This window comes from Lithobates pipiens, unplaced genomic scaffold (assembly GCF_037356315.1).
Source record: "Lithobates pipiens isolate NorthernLeopardFrog02 unplaced genomic scaffold, aLitPip1_a1.2 Scaffold_3, whole genome shotgun sequence".
NCBI lineage: Eukaryota > Metazoa > Chordata > Amphibia > Anura > Ranidae > Lithobates > Lithobates pipiens.
In genome coordinates, this window is record NW_027507790.1 from 116,139,718 (window position 1) to 116,160,367 (window position 20,650).

Here is a 20,650-nt window from a genome sequence, read left to right on the forward strand (position 1 = left end):
CCATGGAGCCGACGTGTCCCGGCCTTTTAAAGGGTTTAGGTCGACAGGAAGTGGGGCGAGGTTTTGCTGTCATGATGGTCACATGATCAGAAAGATCCAGATTGCAAGCAGTGACCCGGAGCTTTCCGTTAGCTGCAGGTAACTGTGACAGGAGTGCTCAGGGTGTGCACTCTCGGCACAGCTGTATTTGCACTAATGCACGCAAATATAGGAATTATAACGATCCCTCACTCTATCCAAAATTTAAAAAAAAGTTTTGCCTGTAGTTCCACTTTAAGTGAAGAGCATATGTGCAGGCCCACCACAGAAGACATTGACAAACAGCTGTATGGCAACAAAAAGGCTGCATAGCTAATGTCTTGCTGGATGGGGGACAAGTCAGTATAAGCTCCGGAGCAGAGGTGGAAACAAAGGGGTTAGTCAAATAAGTGTAACTGCATTGAATGTGCAACCCCAAATTAAAGGATACCTGAGGGAATAGTATGAATGCCATTGATTATTTCTAGCTAAAATGCAATTTTCCTGATCATCATGCTATTCTAATGTCCCAGATTTGCTGGAACAGTCACGCTTTCTAGTTAGTTAATGACTGTGTCCAGAGCTGTGTCCCTGGAGTGGGCCACAGGGAAGTGGTGATGACGAGTGGATCAGCAGAAGGTCAACCCTTTGTAACTTGAGCTGGGAAGGTACTGAAGGTGAAATGCGGATGGGGCCTGCCCAGGTAAACCATTAGGAATCACCTTGACAACCACTGTGTTGCAGTAGACTTGGAGCTGAGTAGCTACTAGAGACAGGGCTGAGATTGCAGGGGGTATAGCTTGCACCTAGCAAAACGAGAGCTTCTACAGCAGTGAAAACAAGTGAGGAGAGGCATCACTGATGTGTTTCTGTGGTAATATGGAGACATTTTCTCTTGTAGTACCATGAGTAAGCTGAGATTAAAACGTTATGTTCTGCTGTTTTGAATAAGCTTATTCAGCAGTCCAGTTTTATTTCAATTGTAGCTTACTTCTGTAATTTGACAGAGTAGCTTATGGTTTTAAAGAGGCCATGCATTGGCTATATCCAAAAATTTGGAAATAGCTGTATGCATGTTGGAATAAATAGTCCTGGAAGTGGTGGCTAGTGATCCATTTTTTTTGTAGGGGGGCAGAGAACATACCCTCCGCTAGGTCTGCAATTACCCCATCCAGGTTGCTGCTTCCCCGACTTCTCCTCCCGGCTAATATGGTCTTAAGATCCGCCACCTTACCTGATTGTCCAGCAGGAGAAGCCAGAAGACAATAGCAAATATTGATTCACTAATGTCACAAGTGGGTGGCTTCGGGCTGAAGAGCCCAACCATTTTAAAGCCAATTAGAGCCTCAGGCTCTAATCACGTGCTTAAAAAAAAAACTCATAGAAACCTATGAGTCCGGAGCCCCGCATGGAGATTAGGGGGCGGGGCATTGAGATTAGGGGGTTGGCGCCCCTGTGCTCCTTGTGGACTGGCCCCTGTGCTCCTGGTGGACTGGCCGCTGCTGAGCCCTGGTGTCTATCTTAGGTTACACCTGTGCTGTAGGTAAGCAGCACTGGGTGGTTCTGGTGCTGCTTTATGGATGGTCATAGCAGTGATTTCAGGACAGTTGAGAGGGCTCAAGAGGGGGTGTAGGAATTTCCACCCTATAATTGTTACCACTGTCTAGCAAGCACTAATAAAGAAGGTACAATAAGTCCACTACATACGAACACGTTTTGTTCCGAGAGCACATTCGTAAGTCCAGTTTGTTCATAAGTCCAACAACGTTAACCTGGGTAATAGGAATAAAAGTGACACTTTAAAAAAAAAAAAAACAGTGTAAAAATAAAAAATAAAAAGTAAAATAAATAATAATAAAAAAAATTAACGCGCCCCCACTCCGCCGAGCTCGCGTAAAGAAGCGAACGCATACGTGAGTAGCGCCCACATATGTAAACGGTGCTTTCAAACCACACATGTGAGGTATCACTGCGATCGTTAGAGAGAGAGCAATAATTCTAGCCCTAGACCTCCTCTGTAACTCAAAATATGCAACCTGTAAACTTTTTTAAACATTACCTATGAAGATTTTTAAGGGTAAAAATTTGTGGCCATTCCAAGAGCGGGCGCAATTTTGAGCGTGACATGTTGGGTATACATTTTCTTGGTGCAACATCATCTTTCACAATATAAAACAAAAATGGGCTAACTTTACTGTTGTCTTATGTTTTAATGCAAAAAAGTGTATTTTTTCCCAAAAAAGTGTGCTTGTAAGGCCGCTGCGCAAAAGCGGTGTGAGAGAAAGTATTGCAACAACCCTTATTTTATTCTCTAGGGTGTTAGAAAAAATCTATATAATGTTTGGGGGTTCTAAGTAATTTTCTAGAAAAAAAAAGTTTTAAACCAGTAAACACCAAATCTCAAAACTAGGCTCCGACCTTAAAGAGGAAGTAAACCCTGATGGGTTTACTTCCTCTTTCATTCCCTGCAAAGGTAAAGCATAATGGACTACTATGCATCGCATAGTAGTCCATTATGTGTCACTTACCTGACACAGGAGCCAGCAATGTTACTGCTGTCCCCTGTAGTCCGGCGCATCCATCTTCTCGGTGGGTCTCGCTGCTCTGCCGCTGTCATTCGGCGAAGCCGCGATGATGTCACTCCCACGCATGCGCACGGGAGCCGCCACACGCGGCATATTCGCCGTTGACGGTGCTGCGCTCAGTGCGCCTGCGCGCAGCTGTCTATGGCGCATGTGCCGTAGACAGCAGTGCCTGTCTTTTGGCAAATATCTCCTAAACCGTGTAGGTTTAGGAGATATTTCTTGGACCTACAGGTAAGCCTTAATCTAGGCTTACCTGTAGGTCAAAGTGTGTTGTAAGGGTTTACAACCACTTTAAGTGGTTAAGTACACAAAAGCACAACCACTTGTAGAATATGCATGCATATGACTGAGAATGTACTCAAGACACATGAACTAACTTACACGATTGGGCACATATTTTCAGTTTGAAAATTCATATGTAGGGGCTAACCATATATTATAGGTGTGGAACAGCTTTGTTATTTAATGTTAACATTTTTAGTATATCGTAACACCAAGCGCTGTCATGGGGGACATGTACAAATGACAAAATGTAAAATAAATAAATAAAAAACAGTATCTCTCCCTGTAGAGAATGTCAGCTTTACCTAACAGCTCCAACAGATAAATAAAAAATAAAAATAAACCCTGCAAGGCAAAAGCATAATGATATAGTATGCATACTAGCTCATTATGCATAACTTGCCTGAAATCGAAGCCCCCGAAGCGTTCCTTGTTCTTCATCTCCGCCACTGCCATGTATCCCGGAGTGACTTCCGGGTCTCGCGGCTCCGGCGCTGTGATTGGCCGGAGCCGCGATGATAGCTCTCCGGCGCATGCACACGGGAGCCGTCATTGACTGCATGTTCGCCTTCACATTTGGTGCACCCAGCGCGCCTGCGCCATTGTCTATGGCACGCATGCACCGTAGACAGCGGTGCCCTTTTTTTGTAAAATATCTCCTTAACCGTGTAGGTTAAGGAGATATTTCTTGGACCTACAGGTAAGCTTTAATCTAGGCTTACCTGTAGGTCAAAGTGATCTGTAAGGGTTTACAACCGCTTTAAGGCTGCTATGAGCCCACTCTTTTTGTATAAAGGGGACTGGGTTATCTATTCCTTTAAATTATTGGCTCGTGTATACATGTGGCTGCTGGGCAAGGAATGCCTCCTCTGCTTATTAGTAGCTGTCGGTAGTCACAGCTTCTTGTTGGGATAGCTCAGGAGGGTTCAGACTTCTGTCTGAACATGCCTGGGATCATCTCTGCTTGATTATAAGTTGTGGGGTGCCTCATTTTTGCATTTCTAAAAATCATGATATGCAGGGTTGTGTTTTTGAGGCAATTGAGAGGTAGTGTCTATAAGGGGATACCTATTGAAATTACCAAAGATATACTAGTCAAAATCTAAGACTGATATGCTTAGGCTTGCATTTCAATAGCTTCAGAATTAAGACATACAAGTATACTGGCGTACGTGACAAACTATGTACAAGATAGCGTGACTAGATGACAGATATCTGTATGTCTCTCCAGAGGGTCTATGCAAGATATTGATATCTCAGGAAACATCTGCCTGTGGTTTCGTCTCTATACATTGCTGAGAGGCACAAAGCTAGATAAGGACTGGTTACGCAAGAATATGGTCAGTCAGTAGATGCTGAAAGGGCAAAATAACTGTCAGGAGATTGTACTAACCTTTGACTTACATTTCAGGAATGAACTAATATCATGAGTTAAGAAATTGTCGATGTATGTGTAAATCACCCGATTGGCCCCTCACGGGGCAGGGCTTTGTGGAGTACCACATAAAAGACGGTCCTCTCCCCCATTAAACTCTGTAATCATTCACCACGTACTCTCGAGTGTATGTGTATTGATTAACCGCCGGCGATTGGGACCTCCATTGAGCCACTCCAGCCTAGGCTATCCAGGGGAATCTAGAAGACGAACACCTTACAGTTTTGGTACCAGAAGTGGGGTTTGCACAGGTAAGTCATTTACACCTTTACCTCTTTTTATGGTAATTGGCGTTTATGCTTGACCTGTCCAAACAACCATTATAAGAAATTTAATTGTATATATATATATATAAACAGTGCCTTCGCAATGGACTAGGCTGGTCCCTTGGGGGGTGAAAAGGGTTCGCAGGTACTGAGGAGTCTGACTAGGTTGGTCCGACTATAAACTAAGAGAGATATTCATGATTATATTCTAACACGGGAGGTATCATATACGCCCGTGACATAAGGATTGGCTAAATGGACGCCCACTTGAGAACTTTTAAAGTGCACTATAAATAATGAAATGCATCATGATGTGATTACTTGATAATGTACATGTAAAGTTTTAAAGCTGAAATCTTAAACCATAAAAATATGTCTGTTTCTCTTTAGGTGCAAGCGTAAGTATATAGAGTATTAACGTTGTATAAGATATAATTATATAGAGTGGATATCTGTTTGAATAAACCCAACTGTTGTTAAATGAATACAGAGTATGAAGAACCAGATTGTAGTGAGGTAGCACCCGCCTGTTCACGCTGCACGCTAGGTTTACTTTTTCTTAGCATTGATGAAAGGTAGATTCTTTTGACCACTAGACCTACAGGCTTCTCTTGCAGACTTGGTGTAAGAGGGGTATATCCCGCCACCAGGAAAGGTACCCTTCATCGTATATTAAGGGTAAATCTTCACAGTTTTATATAAGTCCATCTGCCCCAAAAGATCAGGGATCCTACTCCCAGACCAGAGACCAGATTATTGAACAAACCGGGTGTTATCACCTGTGTCCTGCCACTAGACACACACTGCCCAGACTACTAGATGGGGAATTCTGCAGCAACCCAAGCCATGGCCACCCCATCACCCTATGAATTTGTCAGTAATATGATCCCTGGCCCCCAGGTAGAACCATTTTGGACACAAGTCCGAGAAAGGTGTCAGCAATTGGGGATACATGACCCAGGGCCATATGGTCCTTGTACTGAGGAAGACTGGCAGGAAGTAAGTAAAATATGCCAAATCCACAAAAATTCGTACCCTCCAGGGAAGTGGGAAAATATTCAATATATGAAAGATTGTTACCATGCATGGGATAAATGTCTACGCAAATATAAAAAGAAGCATATTAATAAAACTACGAAGCTTACTCCAAATATAGGACCCAGTACTATGGCTGAAGCCCCTGCACCCCCTTCACCTCCCCCTCCCCCGCCTCAATGTCCACCCCCACCTTATGTTATGGTAAAAAACGAGGATGGGACGCCAGGTCCATACCTTCAACTATATCCTTCACTGGATCCTGTAGTCCTAGCCGCCATAGCACACACCACAGCAACACCACAACAAGTGGCCCAATGGGAACAAGTAAGTAGGGGCAGAGAGGAAGAGGGGAGACAGGAGGAAGTTACAGGACAAGAAGAAGTGGGTAGTCCCGAAAAGCAGGAATTAGAGGCAAAGATAAAAGAGTTTGAAGAGAGGAAAAAGGAGGAAGAAGAGAGAATAGGGAAAAGGAGAACTGAGTTAGAAACACTTATGGAAGAACTAAAACAAAAAGAAATAGCCCTCAATGAGGCAGAAAAGGTAGAAGTGGATAGGAAAATAGTGTTAGAAATGTATCAGAAAGACTTGGAAGAAAGGGAGAAGGAATTCCAGGAGGGAAGAGAGAGAGAGGAACATAGGATGGAGGACTTAAAAAAGGAACTAGAAAAGTTAAGAAGGCAATTAGGGAAGAAGGAGGAAGTGTTAAAAGAAGCGCAGGATAGGATTATATCGCTGCCCCCCACCACTACAAGAAGCCATACAAAAGAGACACCTATTCCCAAAACTGAGGAGTCAGGTCCAATTAGTAAAAAAGGGACATTATCCATAGAAGAGGAAACTGAGAAAGAAGTAGTAGGGGCTTCATTCAAAGCACCTTTGATGACCATAGGGGACACCGAGGTGCATATACCATTACCTTTGGATACACTCTCCAAAATAAAAGAACTATGTCCCAATCCCAAGAAGTATCCACGAGATGCAGGTACCTTTCTGGCAAAATATAGTGCAGGCACAGGGCTTGACAAAGATGACATAAAAGGTATTCTTAGCATTGTAGACCCAGACAGCCCAGAAGAAGCCCCTGTAGACGACCTATGGGCAACCCATATCCAGACCAATAAGGATTGGATATCCTTTTGGAAAGGCATAGGAGGTCATTGGTCCAAATTATACAAAGGATCATCTGCACTCCAAGAACTGATCCTAGCCAAGCAGGGACCTAAAGAGAAATTCTATGATTACTGTACCAGAGTATACTCCCTATGGAAAGCTGTAGATGGGGCCACATCACAATTATTTACTACTACCATCATGTCGGGAGGCGATCCCAAAGTGACGCAATTGCTCAAATTCACAAACCCCAAATGGGCGGAGCAAGTACCAGATGAATTCATGAAGGACGCTAGGTCCAGAGAGACTTCAGGAGTCTTTGAACAAAAAGGGGGAATTTTCCCCTCCTTGACACAAACACAAACCCTAGTCACACCTGAAACCTCATCCTCACCACCGCACCTCATGACCATGCAGCCCTACCCACCTGACCAAGGATGTTTCAATTGTGGGGAACAGGGACATTGGAAATCACAGTGCCCATATAGACAGAGGGCGAGCTATCCGAGGGGCAGGGGAAGGGGGTACAACGCTGCTAATCGCCCCCCTCACACTACAAGGTACCCCCAATATCCGCCACCTCCCCAAACACCATCTCAAAACCATGCGCTTGCACAGCCACCCTACACCCCAACCTCTAACAGACCTCCCCCTCGAATCCCCATGCAGTGGCCGTCTACCCGACAAACACACCCCCAATAGGGATGCCTAGAGTATGTCCCTTCCCTCAGTCTGGTGTGCCACAACCTATCATGGAAGAGTCTACCACAAGTTATATTACGCATAGACAACCACATAGTGTGTTTCCTGCTTGATTCAGGTGCCACTTTTAGCTCATTAAATGATGAGAGGTATGACACACCACTGTGTACTGAGGGACACTCTATTGGAATAAATGGGACATCGGTTACTCATTCCGTCACCCCGCCTTTACCAGTCTCTACCCCGGATGGACTAGAGCTATGTATGCAGAGTTTCGCTGTCCTGACTTCCTGTCCAGTGTCCCTAATGGGCAGAGATTTACTATCCCAGTTGAACATTACCATTAAGTTTGACAAAGACGGCTCCCTCACTGCGAGTTCCCCTCTTTGTGACTTACACAGCCCAAAAAGACATGCACACAGGAGTTTCTTTCTAATGATACCTTCCTCCCTTGACCATCACACAATTTGGGCAGAAAACAAAGGTAGTGTGGGCTTTATTAATTGCACACCATATGCACCCCAAATGCGATCAGATGCGGGGATACAATATCAAAAACAGTATCCCCTACCCCCAGAGAAAGTCAAAGGCATCTCCCCTCAAATTAATGATTACATATCAAAAGGTATCCTGAAACCAATCATCAGTCCCTGGAACACGCCCATTTACCCCGTAAAAAAGGCCAGTGGGGAGTGGAGACTTGTACAAGACCTAAGGGCAGTTAACAAACAAGTGATTCCACTTCCACCCCTAGTCTCAGACATCACTTTTATCTTCTCATGTATACCGGCACATTCTCTATGCTACACAGTGATTGATTTAGCAAATGCCTTCTTTAGCATTCCCATTGCGGAAGAGGCCCAGCCTATGTTTGCCTTCTCCTGGACGGAGGGCCAGTTGACGGGTCAGTTAACCTGGACACGCCTGCCTCAGGGGTATGTTGATAGTCCTGCTGCCTTCTCTATGGTACTCAATGAGACTGTCAAATCTTGGACGCCTGAGCGAGGGTCGGTGCTAATACAGTATGTGGACGACTTGCTCTTGTGCAGTCGCACTGCTGAAGATTGTGCGGTCGATTCCACATCTCTGTTGAACCATCTAGCCCACATCGGGCATTTAGCATCCAGAAAGAAGATACAGTGGTGTATGCCACAAGTGGAATACTTGGGGTGCATACTGAAAGGGGGGACAAGGATGGTCTCCCCCAAACGCGCCGCAGCCCTACAAGCTCTGAGCCCCCCAAAAGACAAGGCAGCCCTGCTCTCATTCTTGGGCGCTGTGGTATATTGACGCCAGTGGATCCCCGACTGTTCTCATTATGATGGCATACTAAGAGAGGCCACCGCCTCAACAGCCCCTAGGCAGGTTGATTGGACAGAGGAACGGCTTAAGGCCTTCCAGGCCCTATTGAACAGTTTGTCATGTGCACCCGCCCTGGGGTTGGTAGACTATGGTAAAGCTTTTCAACTATACTGTGTAGTCTCGGGGACCTCTTTTGCCGCAGTTTTGACACAACAGCATGGAACAGGCTACCGCCCTGTCTCCTACCTATCTAAAAAACTCTCCCTTCAGGTTCAAAGCATGCCATCATGCCTTCAGAATTTAGCCGCCTGTGCTATGGCCGTACAAGATGCCAACAAGATGGTCTTGGGACACCCGATGACGCTTTACACCACACATTCTGTCACCCACCTCATACAGAACATGAACACCCAACACATGACCTCACAAAGACTCAGTGGATATGAGATTTCCCTCATGAACACAGACAATCTGTCTCTCAAATATGTTCCCGCCAACAACCCTGCCGTCCGTCTCTTGCACTCCATGTTACGCCTACCACAAGACCCAGACCAGTTTCATGACTGTATAACACGAGTGGAGTCTATCACATCACCAAGACCAGACCTCACCGACGTACCGATTACCAATGCAGACGATGTTTTTGTGGACGGTAGTTGCTCCCGTCCCTCCGATTCCACCTTCCAAACAGGATATGCAATAGTCCAGTTGCCAAACAAGGTATTAGAAGCCAAATCACTGCCCCCCTCTTCGGCTCAGGTGGCTGAACTAGAAGCCCTCACCAGGGCCTGCATTTTATTTACAGATAAGAAGGTGAACATTTACACAGACAGTGGATATGCATTTGGGGTGGTGCATGACTTCGGAGTAATATGGGCTAAAAGAGGTTTTAAAACAGCGGATAATAAACCTATTTCCAATGCTACCCAGATTCAGGCACTTCTTCGGGCTATTATGCTCCCAAAAGAGGTGGCAATAATTAAAGTAAAAGCACATTCTTCAGATAATAGCAGACTTTCCAAGGGAAATGCCTTAGCTGACCGAGAAGCGAAAAAGGCAGCCCAGTCCTCCACCCAGGAGCCCACCCCCACGTCCATGTACTTTAAGGATCATTTCACCTGTCCTAACTTTAAATCTGTAGTGGCACAAATGCAATCATTAGCCACTGAGGAAGATGTCTTGTATTGGGTGAAGGCTGGCTTGACCAAAGACCCAGAGGGTCTGTGGTCAAAAGAGGGGAAGATATTGGGAATACCTGAGGCAAGCAGTATTCTAATTCTCTCCTACCTTCATGGTCCAGGACACATAGGTGCCGTCCCTTTAGCCACTATGTACACCAAATCTTTCTGCACAAACGCCTTGAACAAACAAGTCAAACTCCTGACCACAAGTTGCCTTACCTGTGCTCAAAACAATGTGCAGGGCAAACGGCATGGCCTACATGGTCATCTACCCCCACCAATAGGTCCCCTTACAGATTTACAAGTAGATTTCACACACATGCCAAAACAAAAGGGGAACCTAAAATACCTGTGCGTTGTCGTCGATAAATTTTCAGGCTGGGTTGAAGCCACTCCCTGTGCAGGTGAGACAGCCAATATAGCAGCAAAATGCTTGCTGAATAACTGGATTTGTAGGTTTGGCATACCAACATCTATTTGGTCAGATAGGGGACCTGCATTCAGCTCCTCCGTTACCCAGGCTGTGGCTAAATTGTTAGGGCTGCAATGGAAACTACACATCCCCTATCACCCTCAAAGCGCAGGGGTAGTGGAAAGAATGAATAGAAATATAAAGGATAAATTGAAAAAGGCCACAGGGGGCACAATGAAGGGATGGCTTGATCACCTCCCTTCTGTGCTATTCCAGATTAAGACGGCACCCCACGCCAGAACGAAACTTTCACCTTTTGAAATTTTGATGGGAGTCCCCGCAAACATAGAATTACCCCCATTAGACCAAGACACTGATATTGACATTTATTCCCAACAGGAAATGTACGTGAAAAACCTGGTAAGTATGCTTCATGAAACGAATGAACAAGTTTCTGTCACCTTCTCTCCTCTCTCCACAGAGCCAACACACCCCTTCATCCCAGGAGATCAAGTGCTAGTCAAGCAACTGGCCCACAAAAAGAGGATCGGACCAATCTACTCTGGACCTTGGAAGGTTGAAAAGGTGTCCAGAACTGCGGTCCTGACTGACCTAGGAAACACCTGGATCCACGCCAGCAGGCTGAAAAAGTGCCCACCGCTTCCCACAACCCCCGACCCCCCACCTATTGAAGGAGAACCCGACCCACCCGAACAGCTACCGGAACTGCAAGAGATTCGGGAAGGCATTGGACAATTAACCCTTGAAACCTTACACGATAGCGAGGAAGAAGGACAAGCATAAGAACTTGTAGAAATGTTTTTACCTTCAGTGTCAGGGAAGGCTGTATGCCTCTGGGGTAGTCTGGTACTACTTGTATTCCTGCCCACATGGTTTATAGCCAACTGTATATATCATCCAAAAGACTTAGGTCTATTAAAAGGGATATGTGGACCACCTAAGATGAATAATACTCCCGGCCAAAGACATAGCAGAAGTATTATACCCGGTAATGAGTCACCTAAGGGACTGACTGACAAGATGTTACTACTAAAATTCAAATATAGCTATGCTCAAAAATCCGGTTTTGAGAAATGCTGGATCTGCAGCAAGCTACATCCCAGTACAGCTAGAATCCCTCTCATGGCAGTCCCCTTGAATTTTACCCCCCTCCTTAATGGAACACCCCCTATCGTCCTAACGAATGTTACTAGGACCCTTTCAAATAAAACCCTCACTTTCCAAATTATAGGTAGAAGCCACTTCCCAGACTGGTGTTTCCAACTGGGAAACACCACAGATGGAGCCGAGGTTTGCAAACAAGCAAAACTTAACATTTCAATGACATCGCTTAACAGTCCTTCTTTCTTCCATACTTCAGATCCCACCCTAAATGCCACCTTTTTAGACTTTCTTAGCTCCAGTACCAAGTCTACAATACACCAATTAATGTCAATTCTGATGCTCTCTGGCCTTTCTGATACTCTTAGGAACGTGTTCCATAAACGGCCCCTAGCTCTAGGAAATACCACATATATATGCTGCGGCAAACTCTGTCACCCCTGGATCCCAACCAAACCCCAGGGGTGGTGTTACCTTGCAGCCCTGGTTCCTATCATGGGGGTATTAGGGGATAACAAGGGAAGTCACCTCCTTGAAGCTAGCATGCATCCTAGATATCCCCTTAGACACCGTAATAAACGAGAATTGTTTTTAGAAAAAGATATGGCCTGGGCATGGTTCCCTTCCTGGACAGGGTGGGGAATTGACCTAATGAAAAGATTAAATAATTACACTGGCATAATTGATGAGATTCTGGAGAAGAATTCTGATGACATAACCAAACTAAATCTAGAAACTAGGGCAATTAGGAAGCAACTAGAACTACATGAGTTGGCTATAGAAAGTATGAGTGCAGCCCTTACTGGCCTCTGTGAGATCACTGAGGATTATAAGTGCTGTACCTGGATTCATAATACCAGCATCGAAGTCCCAGACTACTATGACGTTATTGCCCAACACAGGGAAGAGGTAAATAAACTACAGAAATAGGCAAGAAACATAGGAAAAAACTGGGATCCATTCTCGAGCAGCTTTAGTTTTGGGGAATTAATATCTTGGCTCCGAAATGCTGCCATGACAATTGCCACTGTGATTCTCTTCATTCTATTTTTATATGCCTGTTATAAGATAATCAAATGTTTATGTAAAAAGGGAAACACGGCCGCTCCGGAGGATCTGAAACTCACTTCCATTGTTAAAGATCCAACGGTATGGTATAAAAACCAAGAGCACGAGGGTTCGGAGTATGAAGCCTGTGCTATTAAATTAGAAAAGGAATGATCATTATGTAAATCACAGAATGATCAAAGGGAGGATTATAAGGGGATACCTATTGAAATTACCAAAGATATACTAGTCAAAATCTAAGACTGATATGCTTAGGCTTGCATTTCAATAGCTTCAGAATTAAGACATACAAGTATACTGGCGTACGTGACAAACTATGTACAAGATAGCGTGACTAGATGACAGATATCTGTATGTCTCTCCAGAGGGTCTATGCAAGATATTGATATCTCAGGAAACATCTGCCTGTGGTTTCGTCTCTATACATTGCTGAGAGGCACAAAGCTAGATAAGGACTGGTTACGCAAGAATATGGTCAGTCAGTAGATGCTGAAAGGGCAAAATAACTGTCAGGAGATTGTACTAACCTTTGACTTACATTTCAGGAATGAACTAATATCATGAGTTAAGAAATTGTCGATGTATGTGTAAATCACCCGATTGGCCCCTCACGGGGCAGGGCTTTGTGGAGTACCACATAAAAGACGGTCCACTCCCCCATTAAACTCTGTAATCATTCACCACGTACTCTCGAGTGTATGTGTATTGATTAACCGCCGGCGATTGGGACCTCCATTGAGCCACTCCAGCCTAGGCTATCCAGGGGAATCTAGAAGACGAACACCTTACAGTGTCTAGGGCAGCAGAATAAGGAAAGAACCAATTAACCATATCTGCAATTTGAGGTTTCCTTTCTTTTTGTTTGCTTTGTCTGACTTTTTGCATAAATCAAGCAGTGGGTCACAGTTGTTTAAGAGATCTGTCCAATGTCAGCATTGAATAAAACAGAGGTGGTATGCTTTGCTTAAACTGCTCATTCTGCTTTTACTTTTCAAATATTTACAAAGCCAGCATGGTTTACAAATATACTCTTTATTTAAAAAAAAAAAAAAACGAAAAAAAAAAAACATGCCAGATGACATCAGCTAATGATATAATGTATATAATCACATCCTATTGAATTACTGTCCACAAGAAAAGCAGAACTTAGAAAAGTGCAAAGAGTGACAATGAAATGGAATGCATGCTAAATCATACTAATCAAACAGCATAATCTACATCAACAGAGAACTCAAAGCAGACACCATGAATATAAAATACATGTATTTACTGTGGATTGAGATTAGGTGCAAACCTGCTGAGGCTTTTATGAAAACCCTATCTCAATGCAAAATTGCCTTACAACTGAGATTCTATTCACATTGTTCAACTGTATCTCTCACCCAAGCTTGGTTCACAGTGGACGAATGAATACATGAATGCTGTGTATTTTCCTGGTGCTTGCTCCTAGTTCATCTTTAATGCACAGGATTGTTGTATGCCGAGCAAGGCCAGAGCACAGAGTCAGCTGGCTGGTACGCCTGACTGCTAACTCTTGCTTTGCTGGTGTGTCTCTGCATACAAAGGTAACATCATAGGACTATTATGGTGAGACTATTTTCCCTTAATTAATGTGGCTAACTTTGTAATAAAATAATTAATCTCTCCAAGTAAATTCATTAAGATAGAAGTATGGGACAAGTCACTAAGGTATTAAATGTACAGGCATTAATGCTGTCATTCTAATTCTGGCCTCAATGCTTATGAACCTCTTTTTATATAAAGCAGTGATACAACCTTGCTGCCATATGAATACATACTTATAAAACACAGTATTGTACTGTACTTCATAAATGTGCTTTACACTTGCTTTGGGACTTCCCAGAAAAAAAAAACCCATTTAAATTAATAAATGAAAAAAAAAAGTGGTCAGCCTGGCCAGAATATCTGTCAAAGTCATGGGACCGGTCTTTCCACCTACTAAAAAATGTTCTTTTCAGGGAACACTGCAATAGACTCTGCAGGCTTCACACCACAGTAGCATGCAATACTCTAAACCTGTAGGGTGGGGATCTGGGATCCGGGGGCTCCCTTATTAAAGGGGGCTCACGGATTTCGATAAGCCCCCTGCCCGCAGACCCCGACATCTAATGGCCAGGGTTGTCGGAAAGAGGCCCTTGTCCTCATCAACATGGGGACAAGGTGCTTTGGGGTGGGGGGGCCGCCCGGCCCCCCCTTCACCAAGGCACCCCCATGTTGAGGGAACATGGCCTGGTACGGCTCAGGAGGGGGGGCGCTCGCTCGTCCCCACCCCCTTTCCTAGCCAGCCGGGTAACGTGCTCAGATAAGGGTCTTATATGGACCTGGGGGGGACCCCCATGCTGTTTTTTCGGCATAGGGATGCCCCTTTAAGTCCATACCAGGTGACGGGGCCAGCGACACCTCCTTCGCTGGTCCCGGCTACCTGGAGCCGCTCTCAAAATGAGCGGACTTTCCTCCGGGCGGGAAAAGTCAGTTAATTTCAAAAGTACAGTGGACTAGCACACACACGGCTGTATTGTCTGCCGGATTGCACACACATGGCCATATTGTCCGCCGAAATGCGAGTCTGGCGGACAGATTGATGTGCAAAACTAGAATCTTAGTCCGCCAGACTTTTGGGTAAAAAAAGTCCGCTGGAGCCCACACACGGGTGGATTGTCCGGCGGAAGTCCGCCAGACTTTTCCACCAGATTGTTTGATCGTGTGTACGGGGCTTAAGGTGCATTTTATTTTTTCCATTTTGTTAAATTACAACATTTTTTTTTATTATTGCATTTTAGTGTAAATATGAGATCTGAGGTCTTCTGTTTACATTCCTTGTAATAGGAATAAAAGTGACCGATTTTTTTTTAAACAGTGTAAAAATAAAAGGTAAAAGTTTGAATAAATAAGAAAAATAAAATTTTAAATGCGCACCGTGCCGCCGAGCTCACGTGCAGATTCAAACTCATACATGAGTAGCACCCGCATATGAAAATGGTGTTAAAACCACACAATTCTAGCCCTAGACTTTCTCTGTAGCACAAAACATGCAACCGGTAGAATTTTTAAAATGTCATCTATGGAGATTTTTAAGGGTAAAAGTTTGTCACCCTTCCACGAGCGGGCGCAATTTTGAAGCGTGACACGTTGGATATCAATTTACTCAGCATAACATTCACAACATAAAAACAAATTGGACTAACTTTACTGTTGCCTTATTTTTTAATTCAAAAAAGTGTATTTTTTTTTAAAAACTGCGCTTGTAAAACCGCTGCGCAAATACGGTGTGACAGAAAGTATTGCAATGACCGCCATTTTATTCTCTAGAATGTTAAATAAAAAATTTATAATGTTTGTGGGTTCTAAGCAAATTTCTAGAAAAAAAGTTTTTAACTTGTAAACACCACATCTAAAAAAGAGGCCCTAAGTGCGCATGCGCGAGGGATCCAAGATGGCCGCCAGTGCCTGATCCTCCGCGCCACGCCGGACCAGGAGAGCTTACAGGACGGTGAATTCCTCGCCAGGAAGGGGACACTACGAGGCCCTTGGCCCCCGATAACCCAGGGATCCCCACCGTATGTCCGCTGCAGCGACCAGGCGAGATCTCGGGCCGCAATTTGAAGCGGCCTCCAGAGCGGGGTGTACCAAGATGGCCGCCGCGGCCGAAGCACACAGACAACGTGCAGCACACAGCGCGGAACACGGCGCTGAACACAGGCAAGTGCTATCCCCGGCCATCCTGAATTATACTCCCACAAACCAGGGGAACTTTCCCAAGCACGGAGCCCCATCTCCGGCCTCCACAGAATCCTTGATAGGCATGTCTATGGCAGACCAGGCCTTGTCTCCTGCGGAGGATTGCAGGCCTTCATTCCAAGGCCCCTTCTTAGCAGAACAGTTCCCTCAGGAACAAGACTTGTCCACAACAGACCTTTTTATCAAACTCTCATTGTTACTTGAAAGGGGATTGGCCTCCACGGCAGCGAAAATTACTGGGGAGATTAAATCTGACCTACAAAACATTGGTCAAAGAATAGAAGCTATAGAATCTAAGCTTGATGTTACGGCCGCAGTTGCCAATCAGAACTCTGACGTGATACATTCCATGCAGGACCAGTTGGACACAGCGCTATCGCGAATTGACGACCTTGAGAACAGGTCGAGACGTTATAACTTCAGAATCAGAGGGCTGCCGGAATCCATCACAGACGTGACTGCTGCCACCCAAGACCTGATCAAATCGTTATTGCCCAATATTGATCCTCAGCGACTGGAGCTGGATAGAGCCCACAGGGCCCTGGGCCCTCCCAGGAAAGATGGCCTGCCCAGAGATGTAATAGTTAAGCCGCATCACTATGCAGTAAAGGAGGAAGTAATGAAGCAGGCCCGTATGGCCCCACAGGTGACATGTCAAGGTCATGTGATTCAAGTGTTTGCAGATCTGGCGCCGTCGACCATCCAACGCAGACGTGCTCTGAAACCACTTCTGAATGTTCTTATTCAGAAGGACATTAAATATAAATGGGCATTCCCCTTCGCAGTTAAGTTCGCACATATGGGAGCAAACTACTCCTTCGCCAACTTTTCCTCTGGTGAACAAATCCTTCTACGTCTGAAGCTTATCTCCCAAGATGCCGGCATGGACACATCGGCTCCTCCACCTCCGTCGGCAAAAAGACCCCCCCCGATCAGCCCATCAGTTCCGCTCTGGTCCAAATCCAAGTCTCGACGCTCCGGTGACATTGGTCACACCTGAAATTCTTTGATCAAGTTCATTTTCTACTTCTCCCGTGATCAGAGTTGGTCGCGCAACTCGTCTCTCATCTGGTTGACTGTTCCGGGGTATCCGTACCCCTGAAACCTCCCATGTTTGGGAAAAAACTTGTGTCTCCTACCATACCACCGGAACTCCTCTGTCTCCCTATTTCCCACCTTTTTGTGGCTTTTGTTTTGAGTTTGTTGGATACTAGTTTTTTTCTTCCTCATGGTACAAGAGGTTTGTCTTCATGGTACATGATCGTAAGCTGAACATGACTGTTCGAATCAGATACGAGGGGAAGGGGAGGGAAAAGGAAAGGAGAAATAGAGGAAAGAAAAAAGTGTGGGAAAAGAGAAAGGAAAGGGAAGGGGAAAAATTTCTGTTTTGGGTTTTTTCTCTTTTTTTTTCTGTATTTTTTATATACTATTTGCTCCTTTATGGGACTACTCCCATGAGTGGTCCTCATGTTTGCAACACAAGTTAATGTTTTATCCTTTATTTCATGTATGTTCCTGGTGGTATTTTCACATTTTATTTCTTCAAGCCGTCTTACTGTTATGCTATTTACATTTTTCAGAAACCCCCTGGTCCGGGGCGGTACACATGTGCCTCTGCCTACCCCCTGCAACCCTTCGGGATTTCAGGGGCTAGGACTTCCGAGAGCATGCTCTCGGCGATTTTTATTTTCTCTTTGGAGATTTCTGACTCTGGAGCTTCTCTCTCCCCTCCGGAGTCAGGTGCTTTTCTTGGGAGACTACTTTCTACTCTCTTCCCTTCCCCCCCCTCAGGTAGAATGATTTGTATTTGCTATTCTGCCCTCACTGTTTGTTTTTCGATTAGCAGGTTCTTCGCTATTAGAGATGGTGCTAGCATGACTCTCTACGAAAATGGAAATCTCCTCTTAGGTTCCAGAAATTTTCTACTACTGGTAGGTGAAGATGTGTGTGCCCGAGTTCCGATCCTATGCTCCCATGGCTGATACCATTCCTAAGCTGTTGAAGCTAGCTTCTCATAATGTGCAAGGGCTAAATTCTCCCCTTAAACGCAAGAAACTATTCAGCCTATACAAATCCCTTAGACTGGATATTTTATTTCTACAGGAGACGCATTTCCCGAGCCGGTACAGCCCACCTTTCCTGCATGCCAACTATCCCCAATTTTTTCTTGCGAATGCCGAGAACAAAACAAGAGGAGTTGCAGTTCTCCTGGCGAGAGACTGTAACTTCACATTGACCTCTGTTTTCAAGGACCCAGATGGCAGGTTTATCTTAGTGAAAGGCCTTGTGGAAGGGCAACTGTATTCTCTGATTTCATACTATGCCCCTAATAAGGGGCAAGACAAGTTTTTTGTGAAACTCTTCCACACCCTTAACCCTATGCTCGAAGGTAAAGTGATTCTTGGGGGGGACTCTAACGTAACTTTTGAACAGGAACTAGACAGAACTAGACCCTTAGGGCAACAGCTTATTCGTCCACGCAAAGTCAGCCACAGAATAGCAAAATTATTACACTCTCAGGGCTTTACTGATGCATGGAGGGAACTAAATCCGTCCACTAGAGATTACACGCATTACTCTGCTCCCCATAACACATATGCTAGGATTGACCATCTTTTTGTTCAAAGTCATGCGCTCCCCGCTGCTGAGCGCTCTTTGATAATAGACACGGTCCTTTCAGATCACGCGATAGTAGCGCTGTATCAACGCCTCACCTCCCAATCCACGGGCTTTAAGACTTGGAGACTTAATGAATCCCTCCTGACAGACCCTAGCAGAATCCCCGAGTTAGAATTTGCCCTACAAGACTACTTCAAACGCAACACTCCTAAAGATACTTCTATGGAGACAGTATGGGCGGCGCATAAGACAGTGATTAGGGGTGAATTCATAAAGCTGGCCACTCACCTAAAAAGGGAAAGAACCTCTGCAATCACCAGATTGGAACTGGAATACGCAAATCTCAGAGCGGAACATAAAAAAAACCCCCTAAAAGAGAACATCCCACAATTGGACAAAATAAAGCTAGAACTGAACCTAGCCCTCACGACCCGTGCGGAGAAAAGCATCAGATGGAGTGGGAATAAATTTTACACTCAAAAGGATAAAATAGGTTCTATGCTTGCCTCTAAACTATCCCCCAAACAGAGAGCGCACAGTATGCCCCACATCAGATTACCAGGGGAGGGTCTTTCGTCTAATCCAACGAAAGTTCTGAAAGCTTTCCAAATTTTCTACTCCGATCTCTACTCCGCGCCTAAGACTGACCCCTTAGATGACATCAACTCCTTTTTAGACACGTTACCAATTCCTCGTATCTCTAATGCACACCGGGAAGTCCTCGAAGCCCCCTTTACAGAAGAGGAGGTTCTTGCAACTGTGAAAGAACTGAAAAATAACTCAGCCCCTGGACCGGATGGGCTATCTAACGCCTATTACAAAAAGTTTGCAAATATTTTAGCACCACACTTGGCCAAATTTTGTAACCATAAAACCAAAGGAGACCCGCTTGATCCTCTTCTTAACTTAGCCTTTATCTCTGTAATTCCCAAGCCGGACAAGAATCCTGAAATTGTAGACAATTACCGCCCAATCTCACTCATTAATTGCGACCTTAAGATCCTAACTAAAATGTTAGCAAACAGACTAGCTTCTTTCATATCCATATACGTCAATAAAAATCAGGTGGGGTTCATCCCCGGACGACAAGGGCCAGACCAAATCCGAAGGGCTATTGATATCATTTCGATATTACAATCGAACTGGGACGGTGGCCCTAAACAGGAAGGTATGCTCCTTTCGCTAGACTTAAAAAAAGCTTTTGACTCGGTCTCCTGGAACTACCTCCATTTGCTCCTGGACAGATGGGGATTTGGGAATAGGTTCATGGGGCTGATCAAATCCTTATATTCCACTCCTCAAGCCAGAATACGGCTTCAGGGTCACTATTCAGAACCTATTCAGATAGCACGAGGGACCAGGCAGGGGTGTCCTCTCTCCCCGCTGATTTTCGCCTTAGCAATTGAAACTCTGGCTATAGCACTGAGGGAGAATCATAACATAAAAGGAGTAGACTGCGGATCGCAAACGCACAAATGTGGCTTATATGCAGATGATATTCTTCTGTTTATTACTTCCCCTATCACCTCCCTTCCAAATCTACTTCAAACCCTGGGAGAGTTCTCTAAAATCTCTGGCCTACAAGTGAATTATAAAAAATCCCTGGCGATGAATATTTCGCTGAAACAACAACTGGTTATCCAACTGCGTCAGTCCTTTCCTTTCGAATGGAATGACACAGCCATCAAATATCTGGGAGTGTACTTAACACCTAAAATCGAATCCTTATATAACGCTAATTATCCCCCGAT

The 20,650-nt window shown here is 44.8% G+C and overlaps 1 protein-coding gene and 1 long non-coding RNA gene across 4 annotated transcripts in view; one reads left to right on the forward strand and one right to left on the reverse strand.

Moving 5' to 3' along the window:
* The window catches only part of LOC143940634 (uncharacterized), a 64,828-nt gene extending 51,620 nt beyond the window's left edge, over positions 1-13,208 (forward strand). Inside the window, exons 1-2 of one of the 2 annotated variants that reach the window (XR_013263901.1) lie at positions 4,417-4,571; positions 10,813-13,208. This is a non-coding gene — a long non-coding RNA (uncharacterized LOC143940634). Of the gene's footprint in view, positions 1-4,416; positions 4,572-10,812 lie in introns of those variants that run through there. The other variant, XR_013263902.1, reaches the window with a different exon arrangement.
* The window catches only part of PRR16 (proline rich 16), a 430,206-nt gene that overhangs the window by 80,145 nt on the left and 329,411 nt on the right, over positions 1-20,650 (reverse strand). The gene's annotated exons all lie outside the window — the stretch shown is intronic.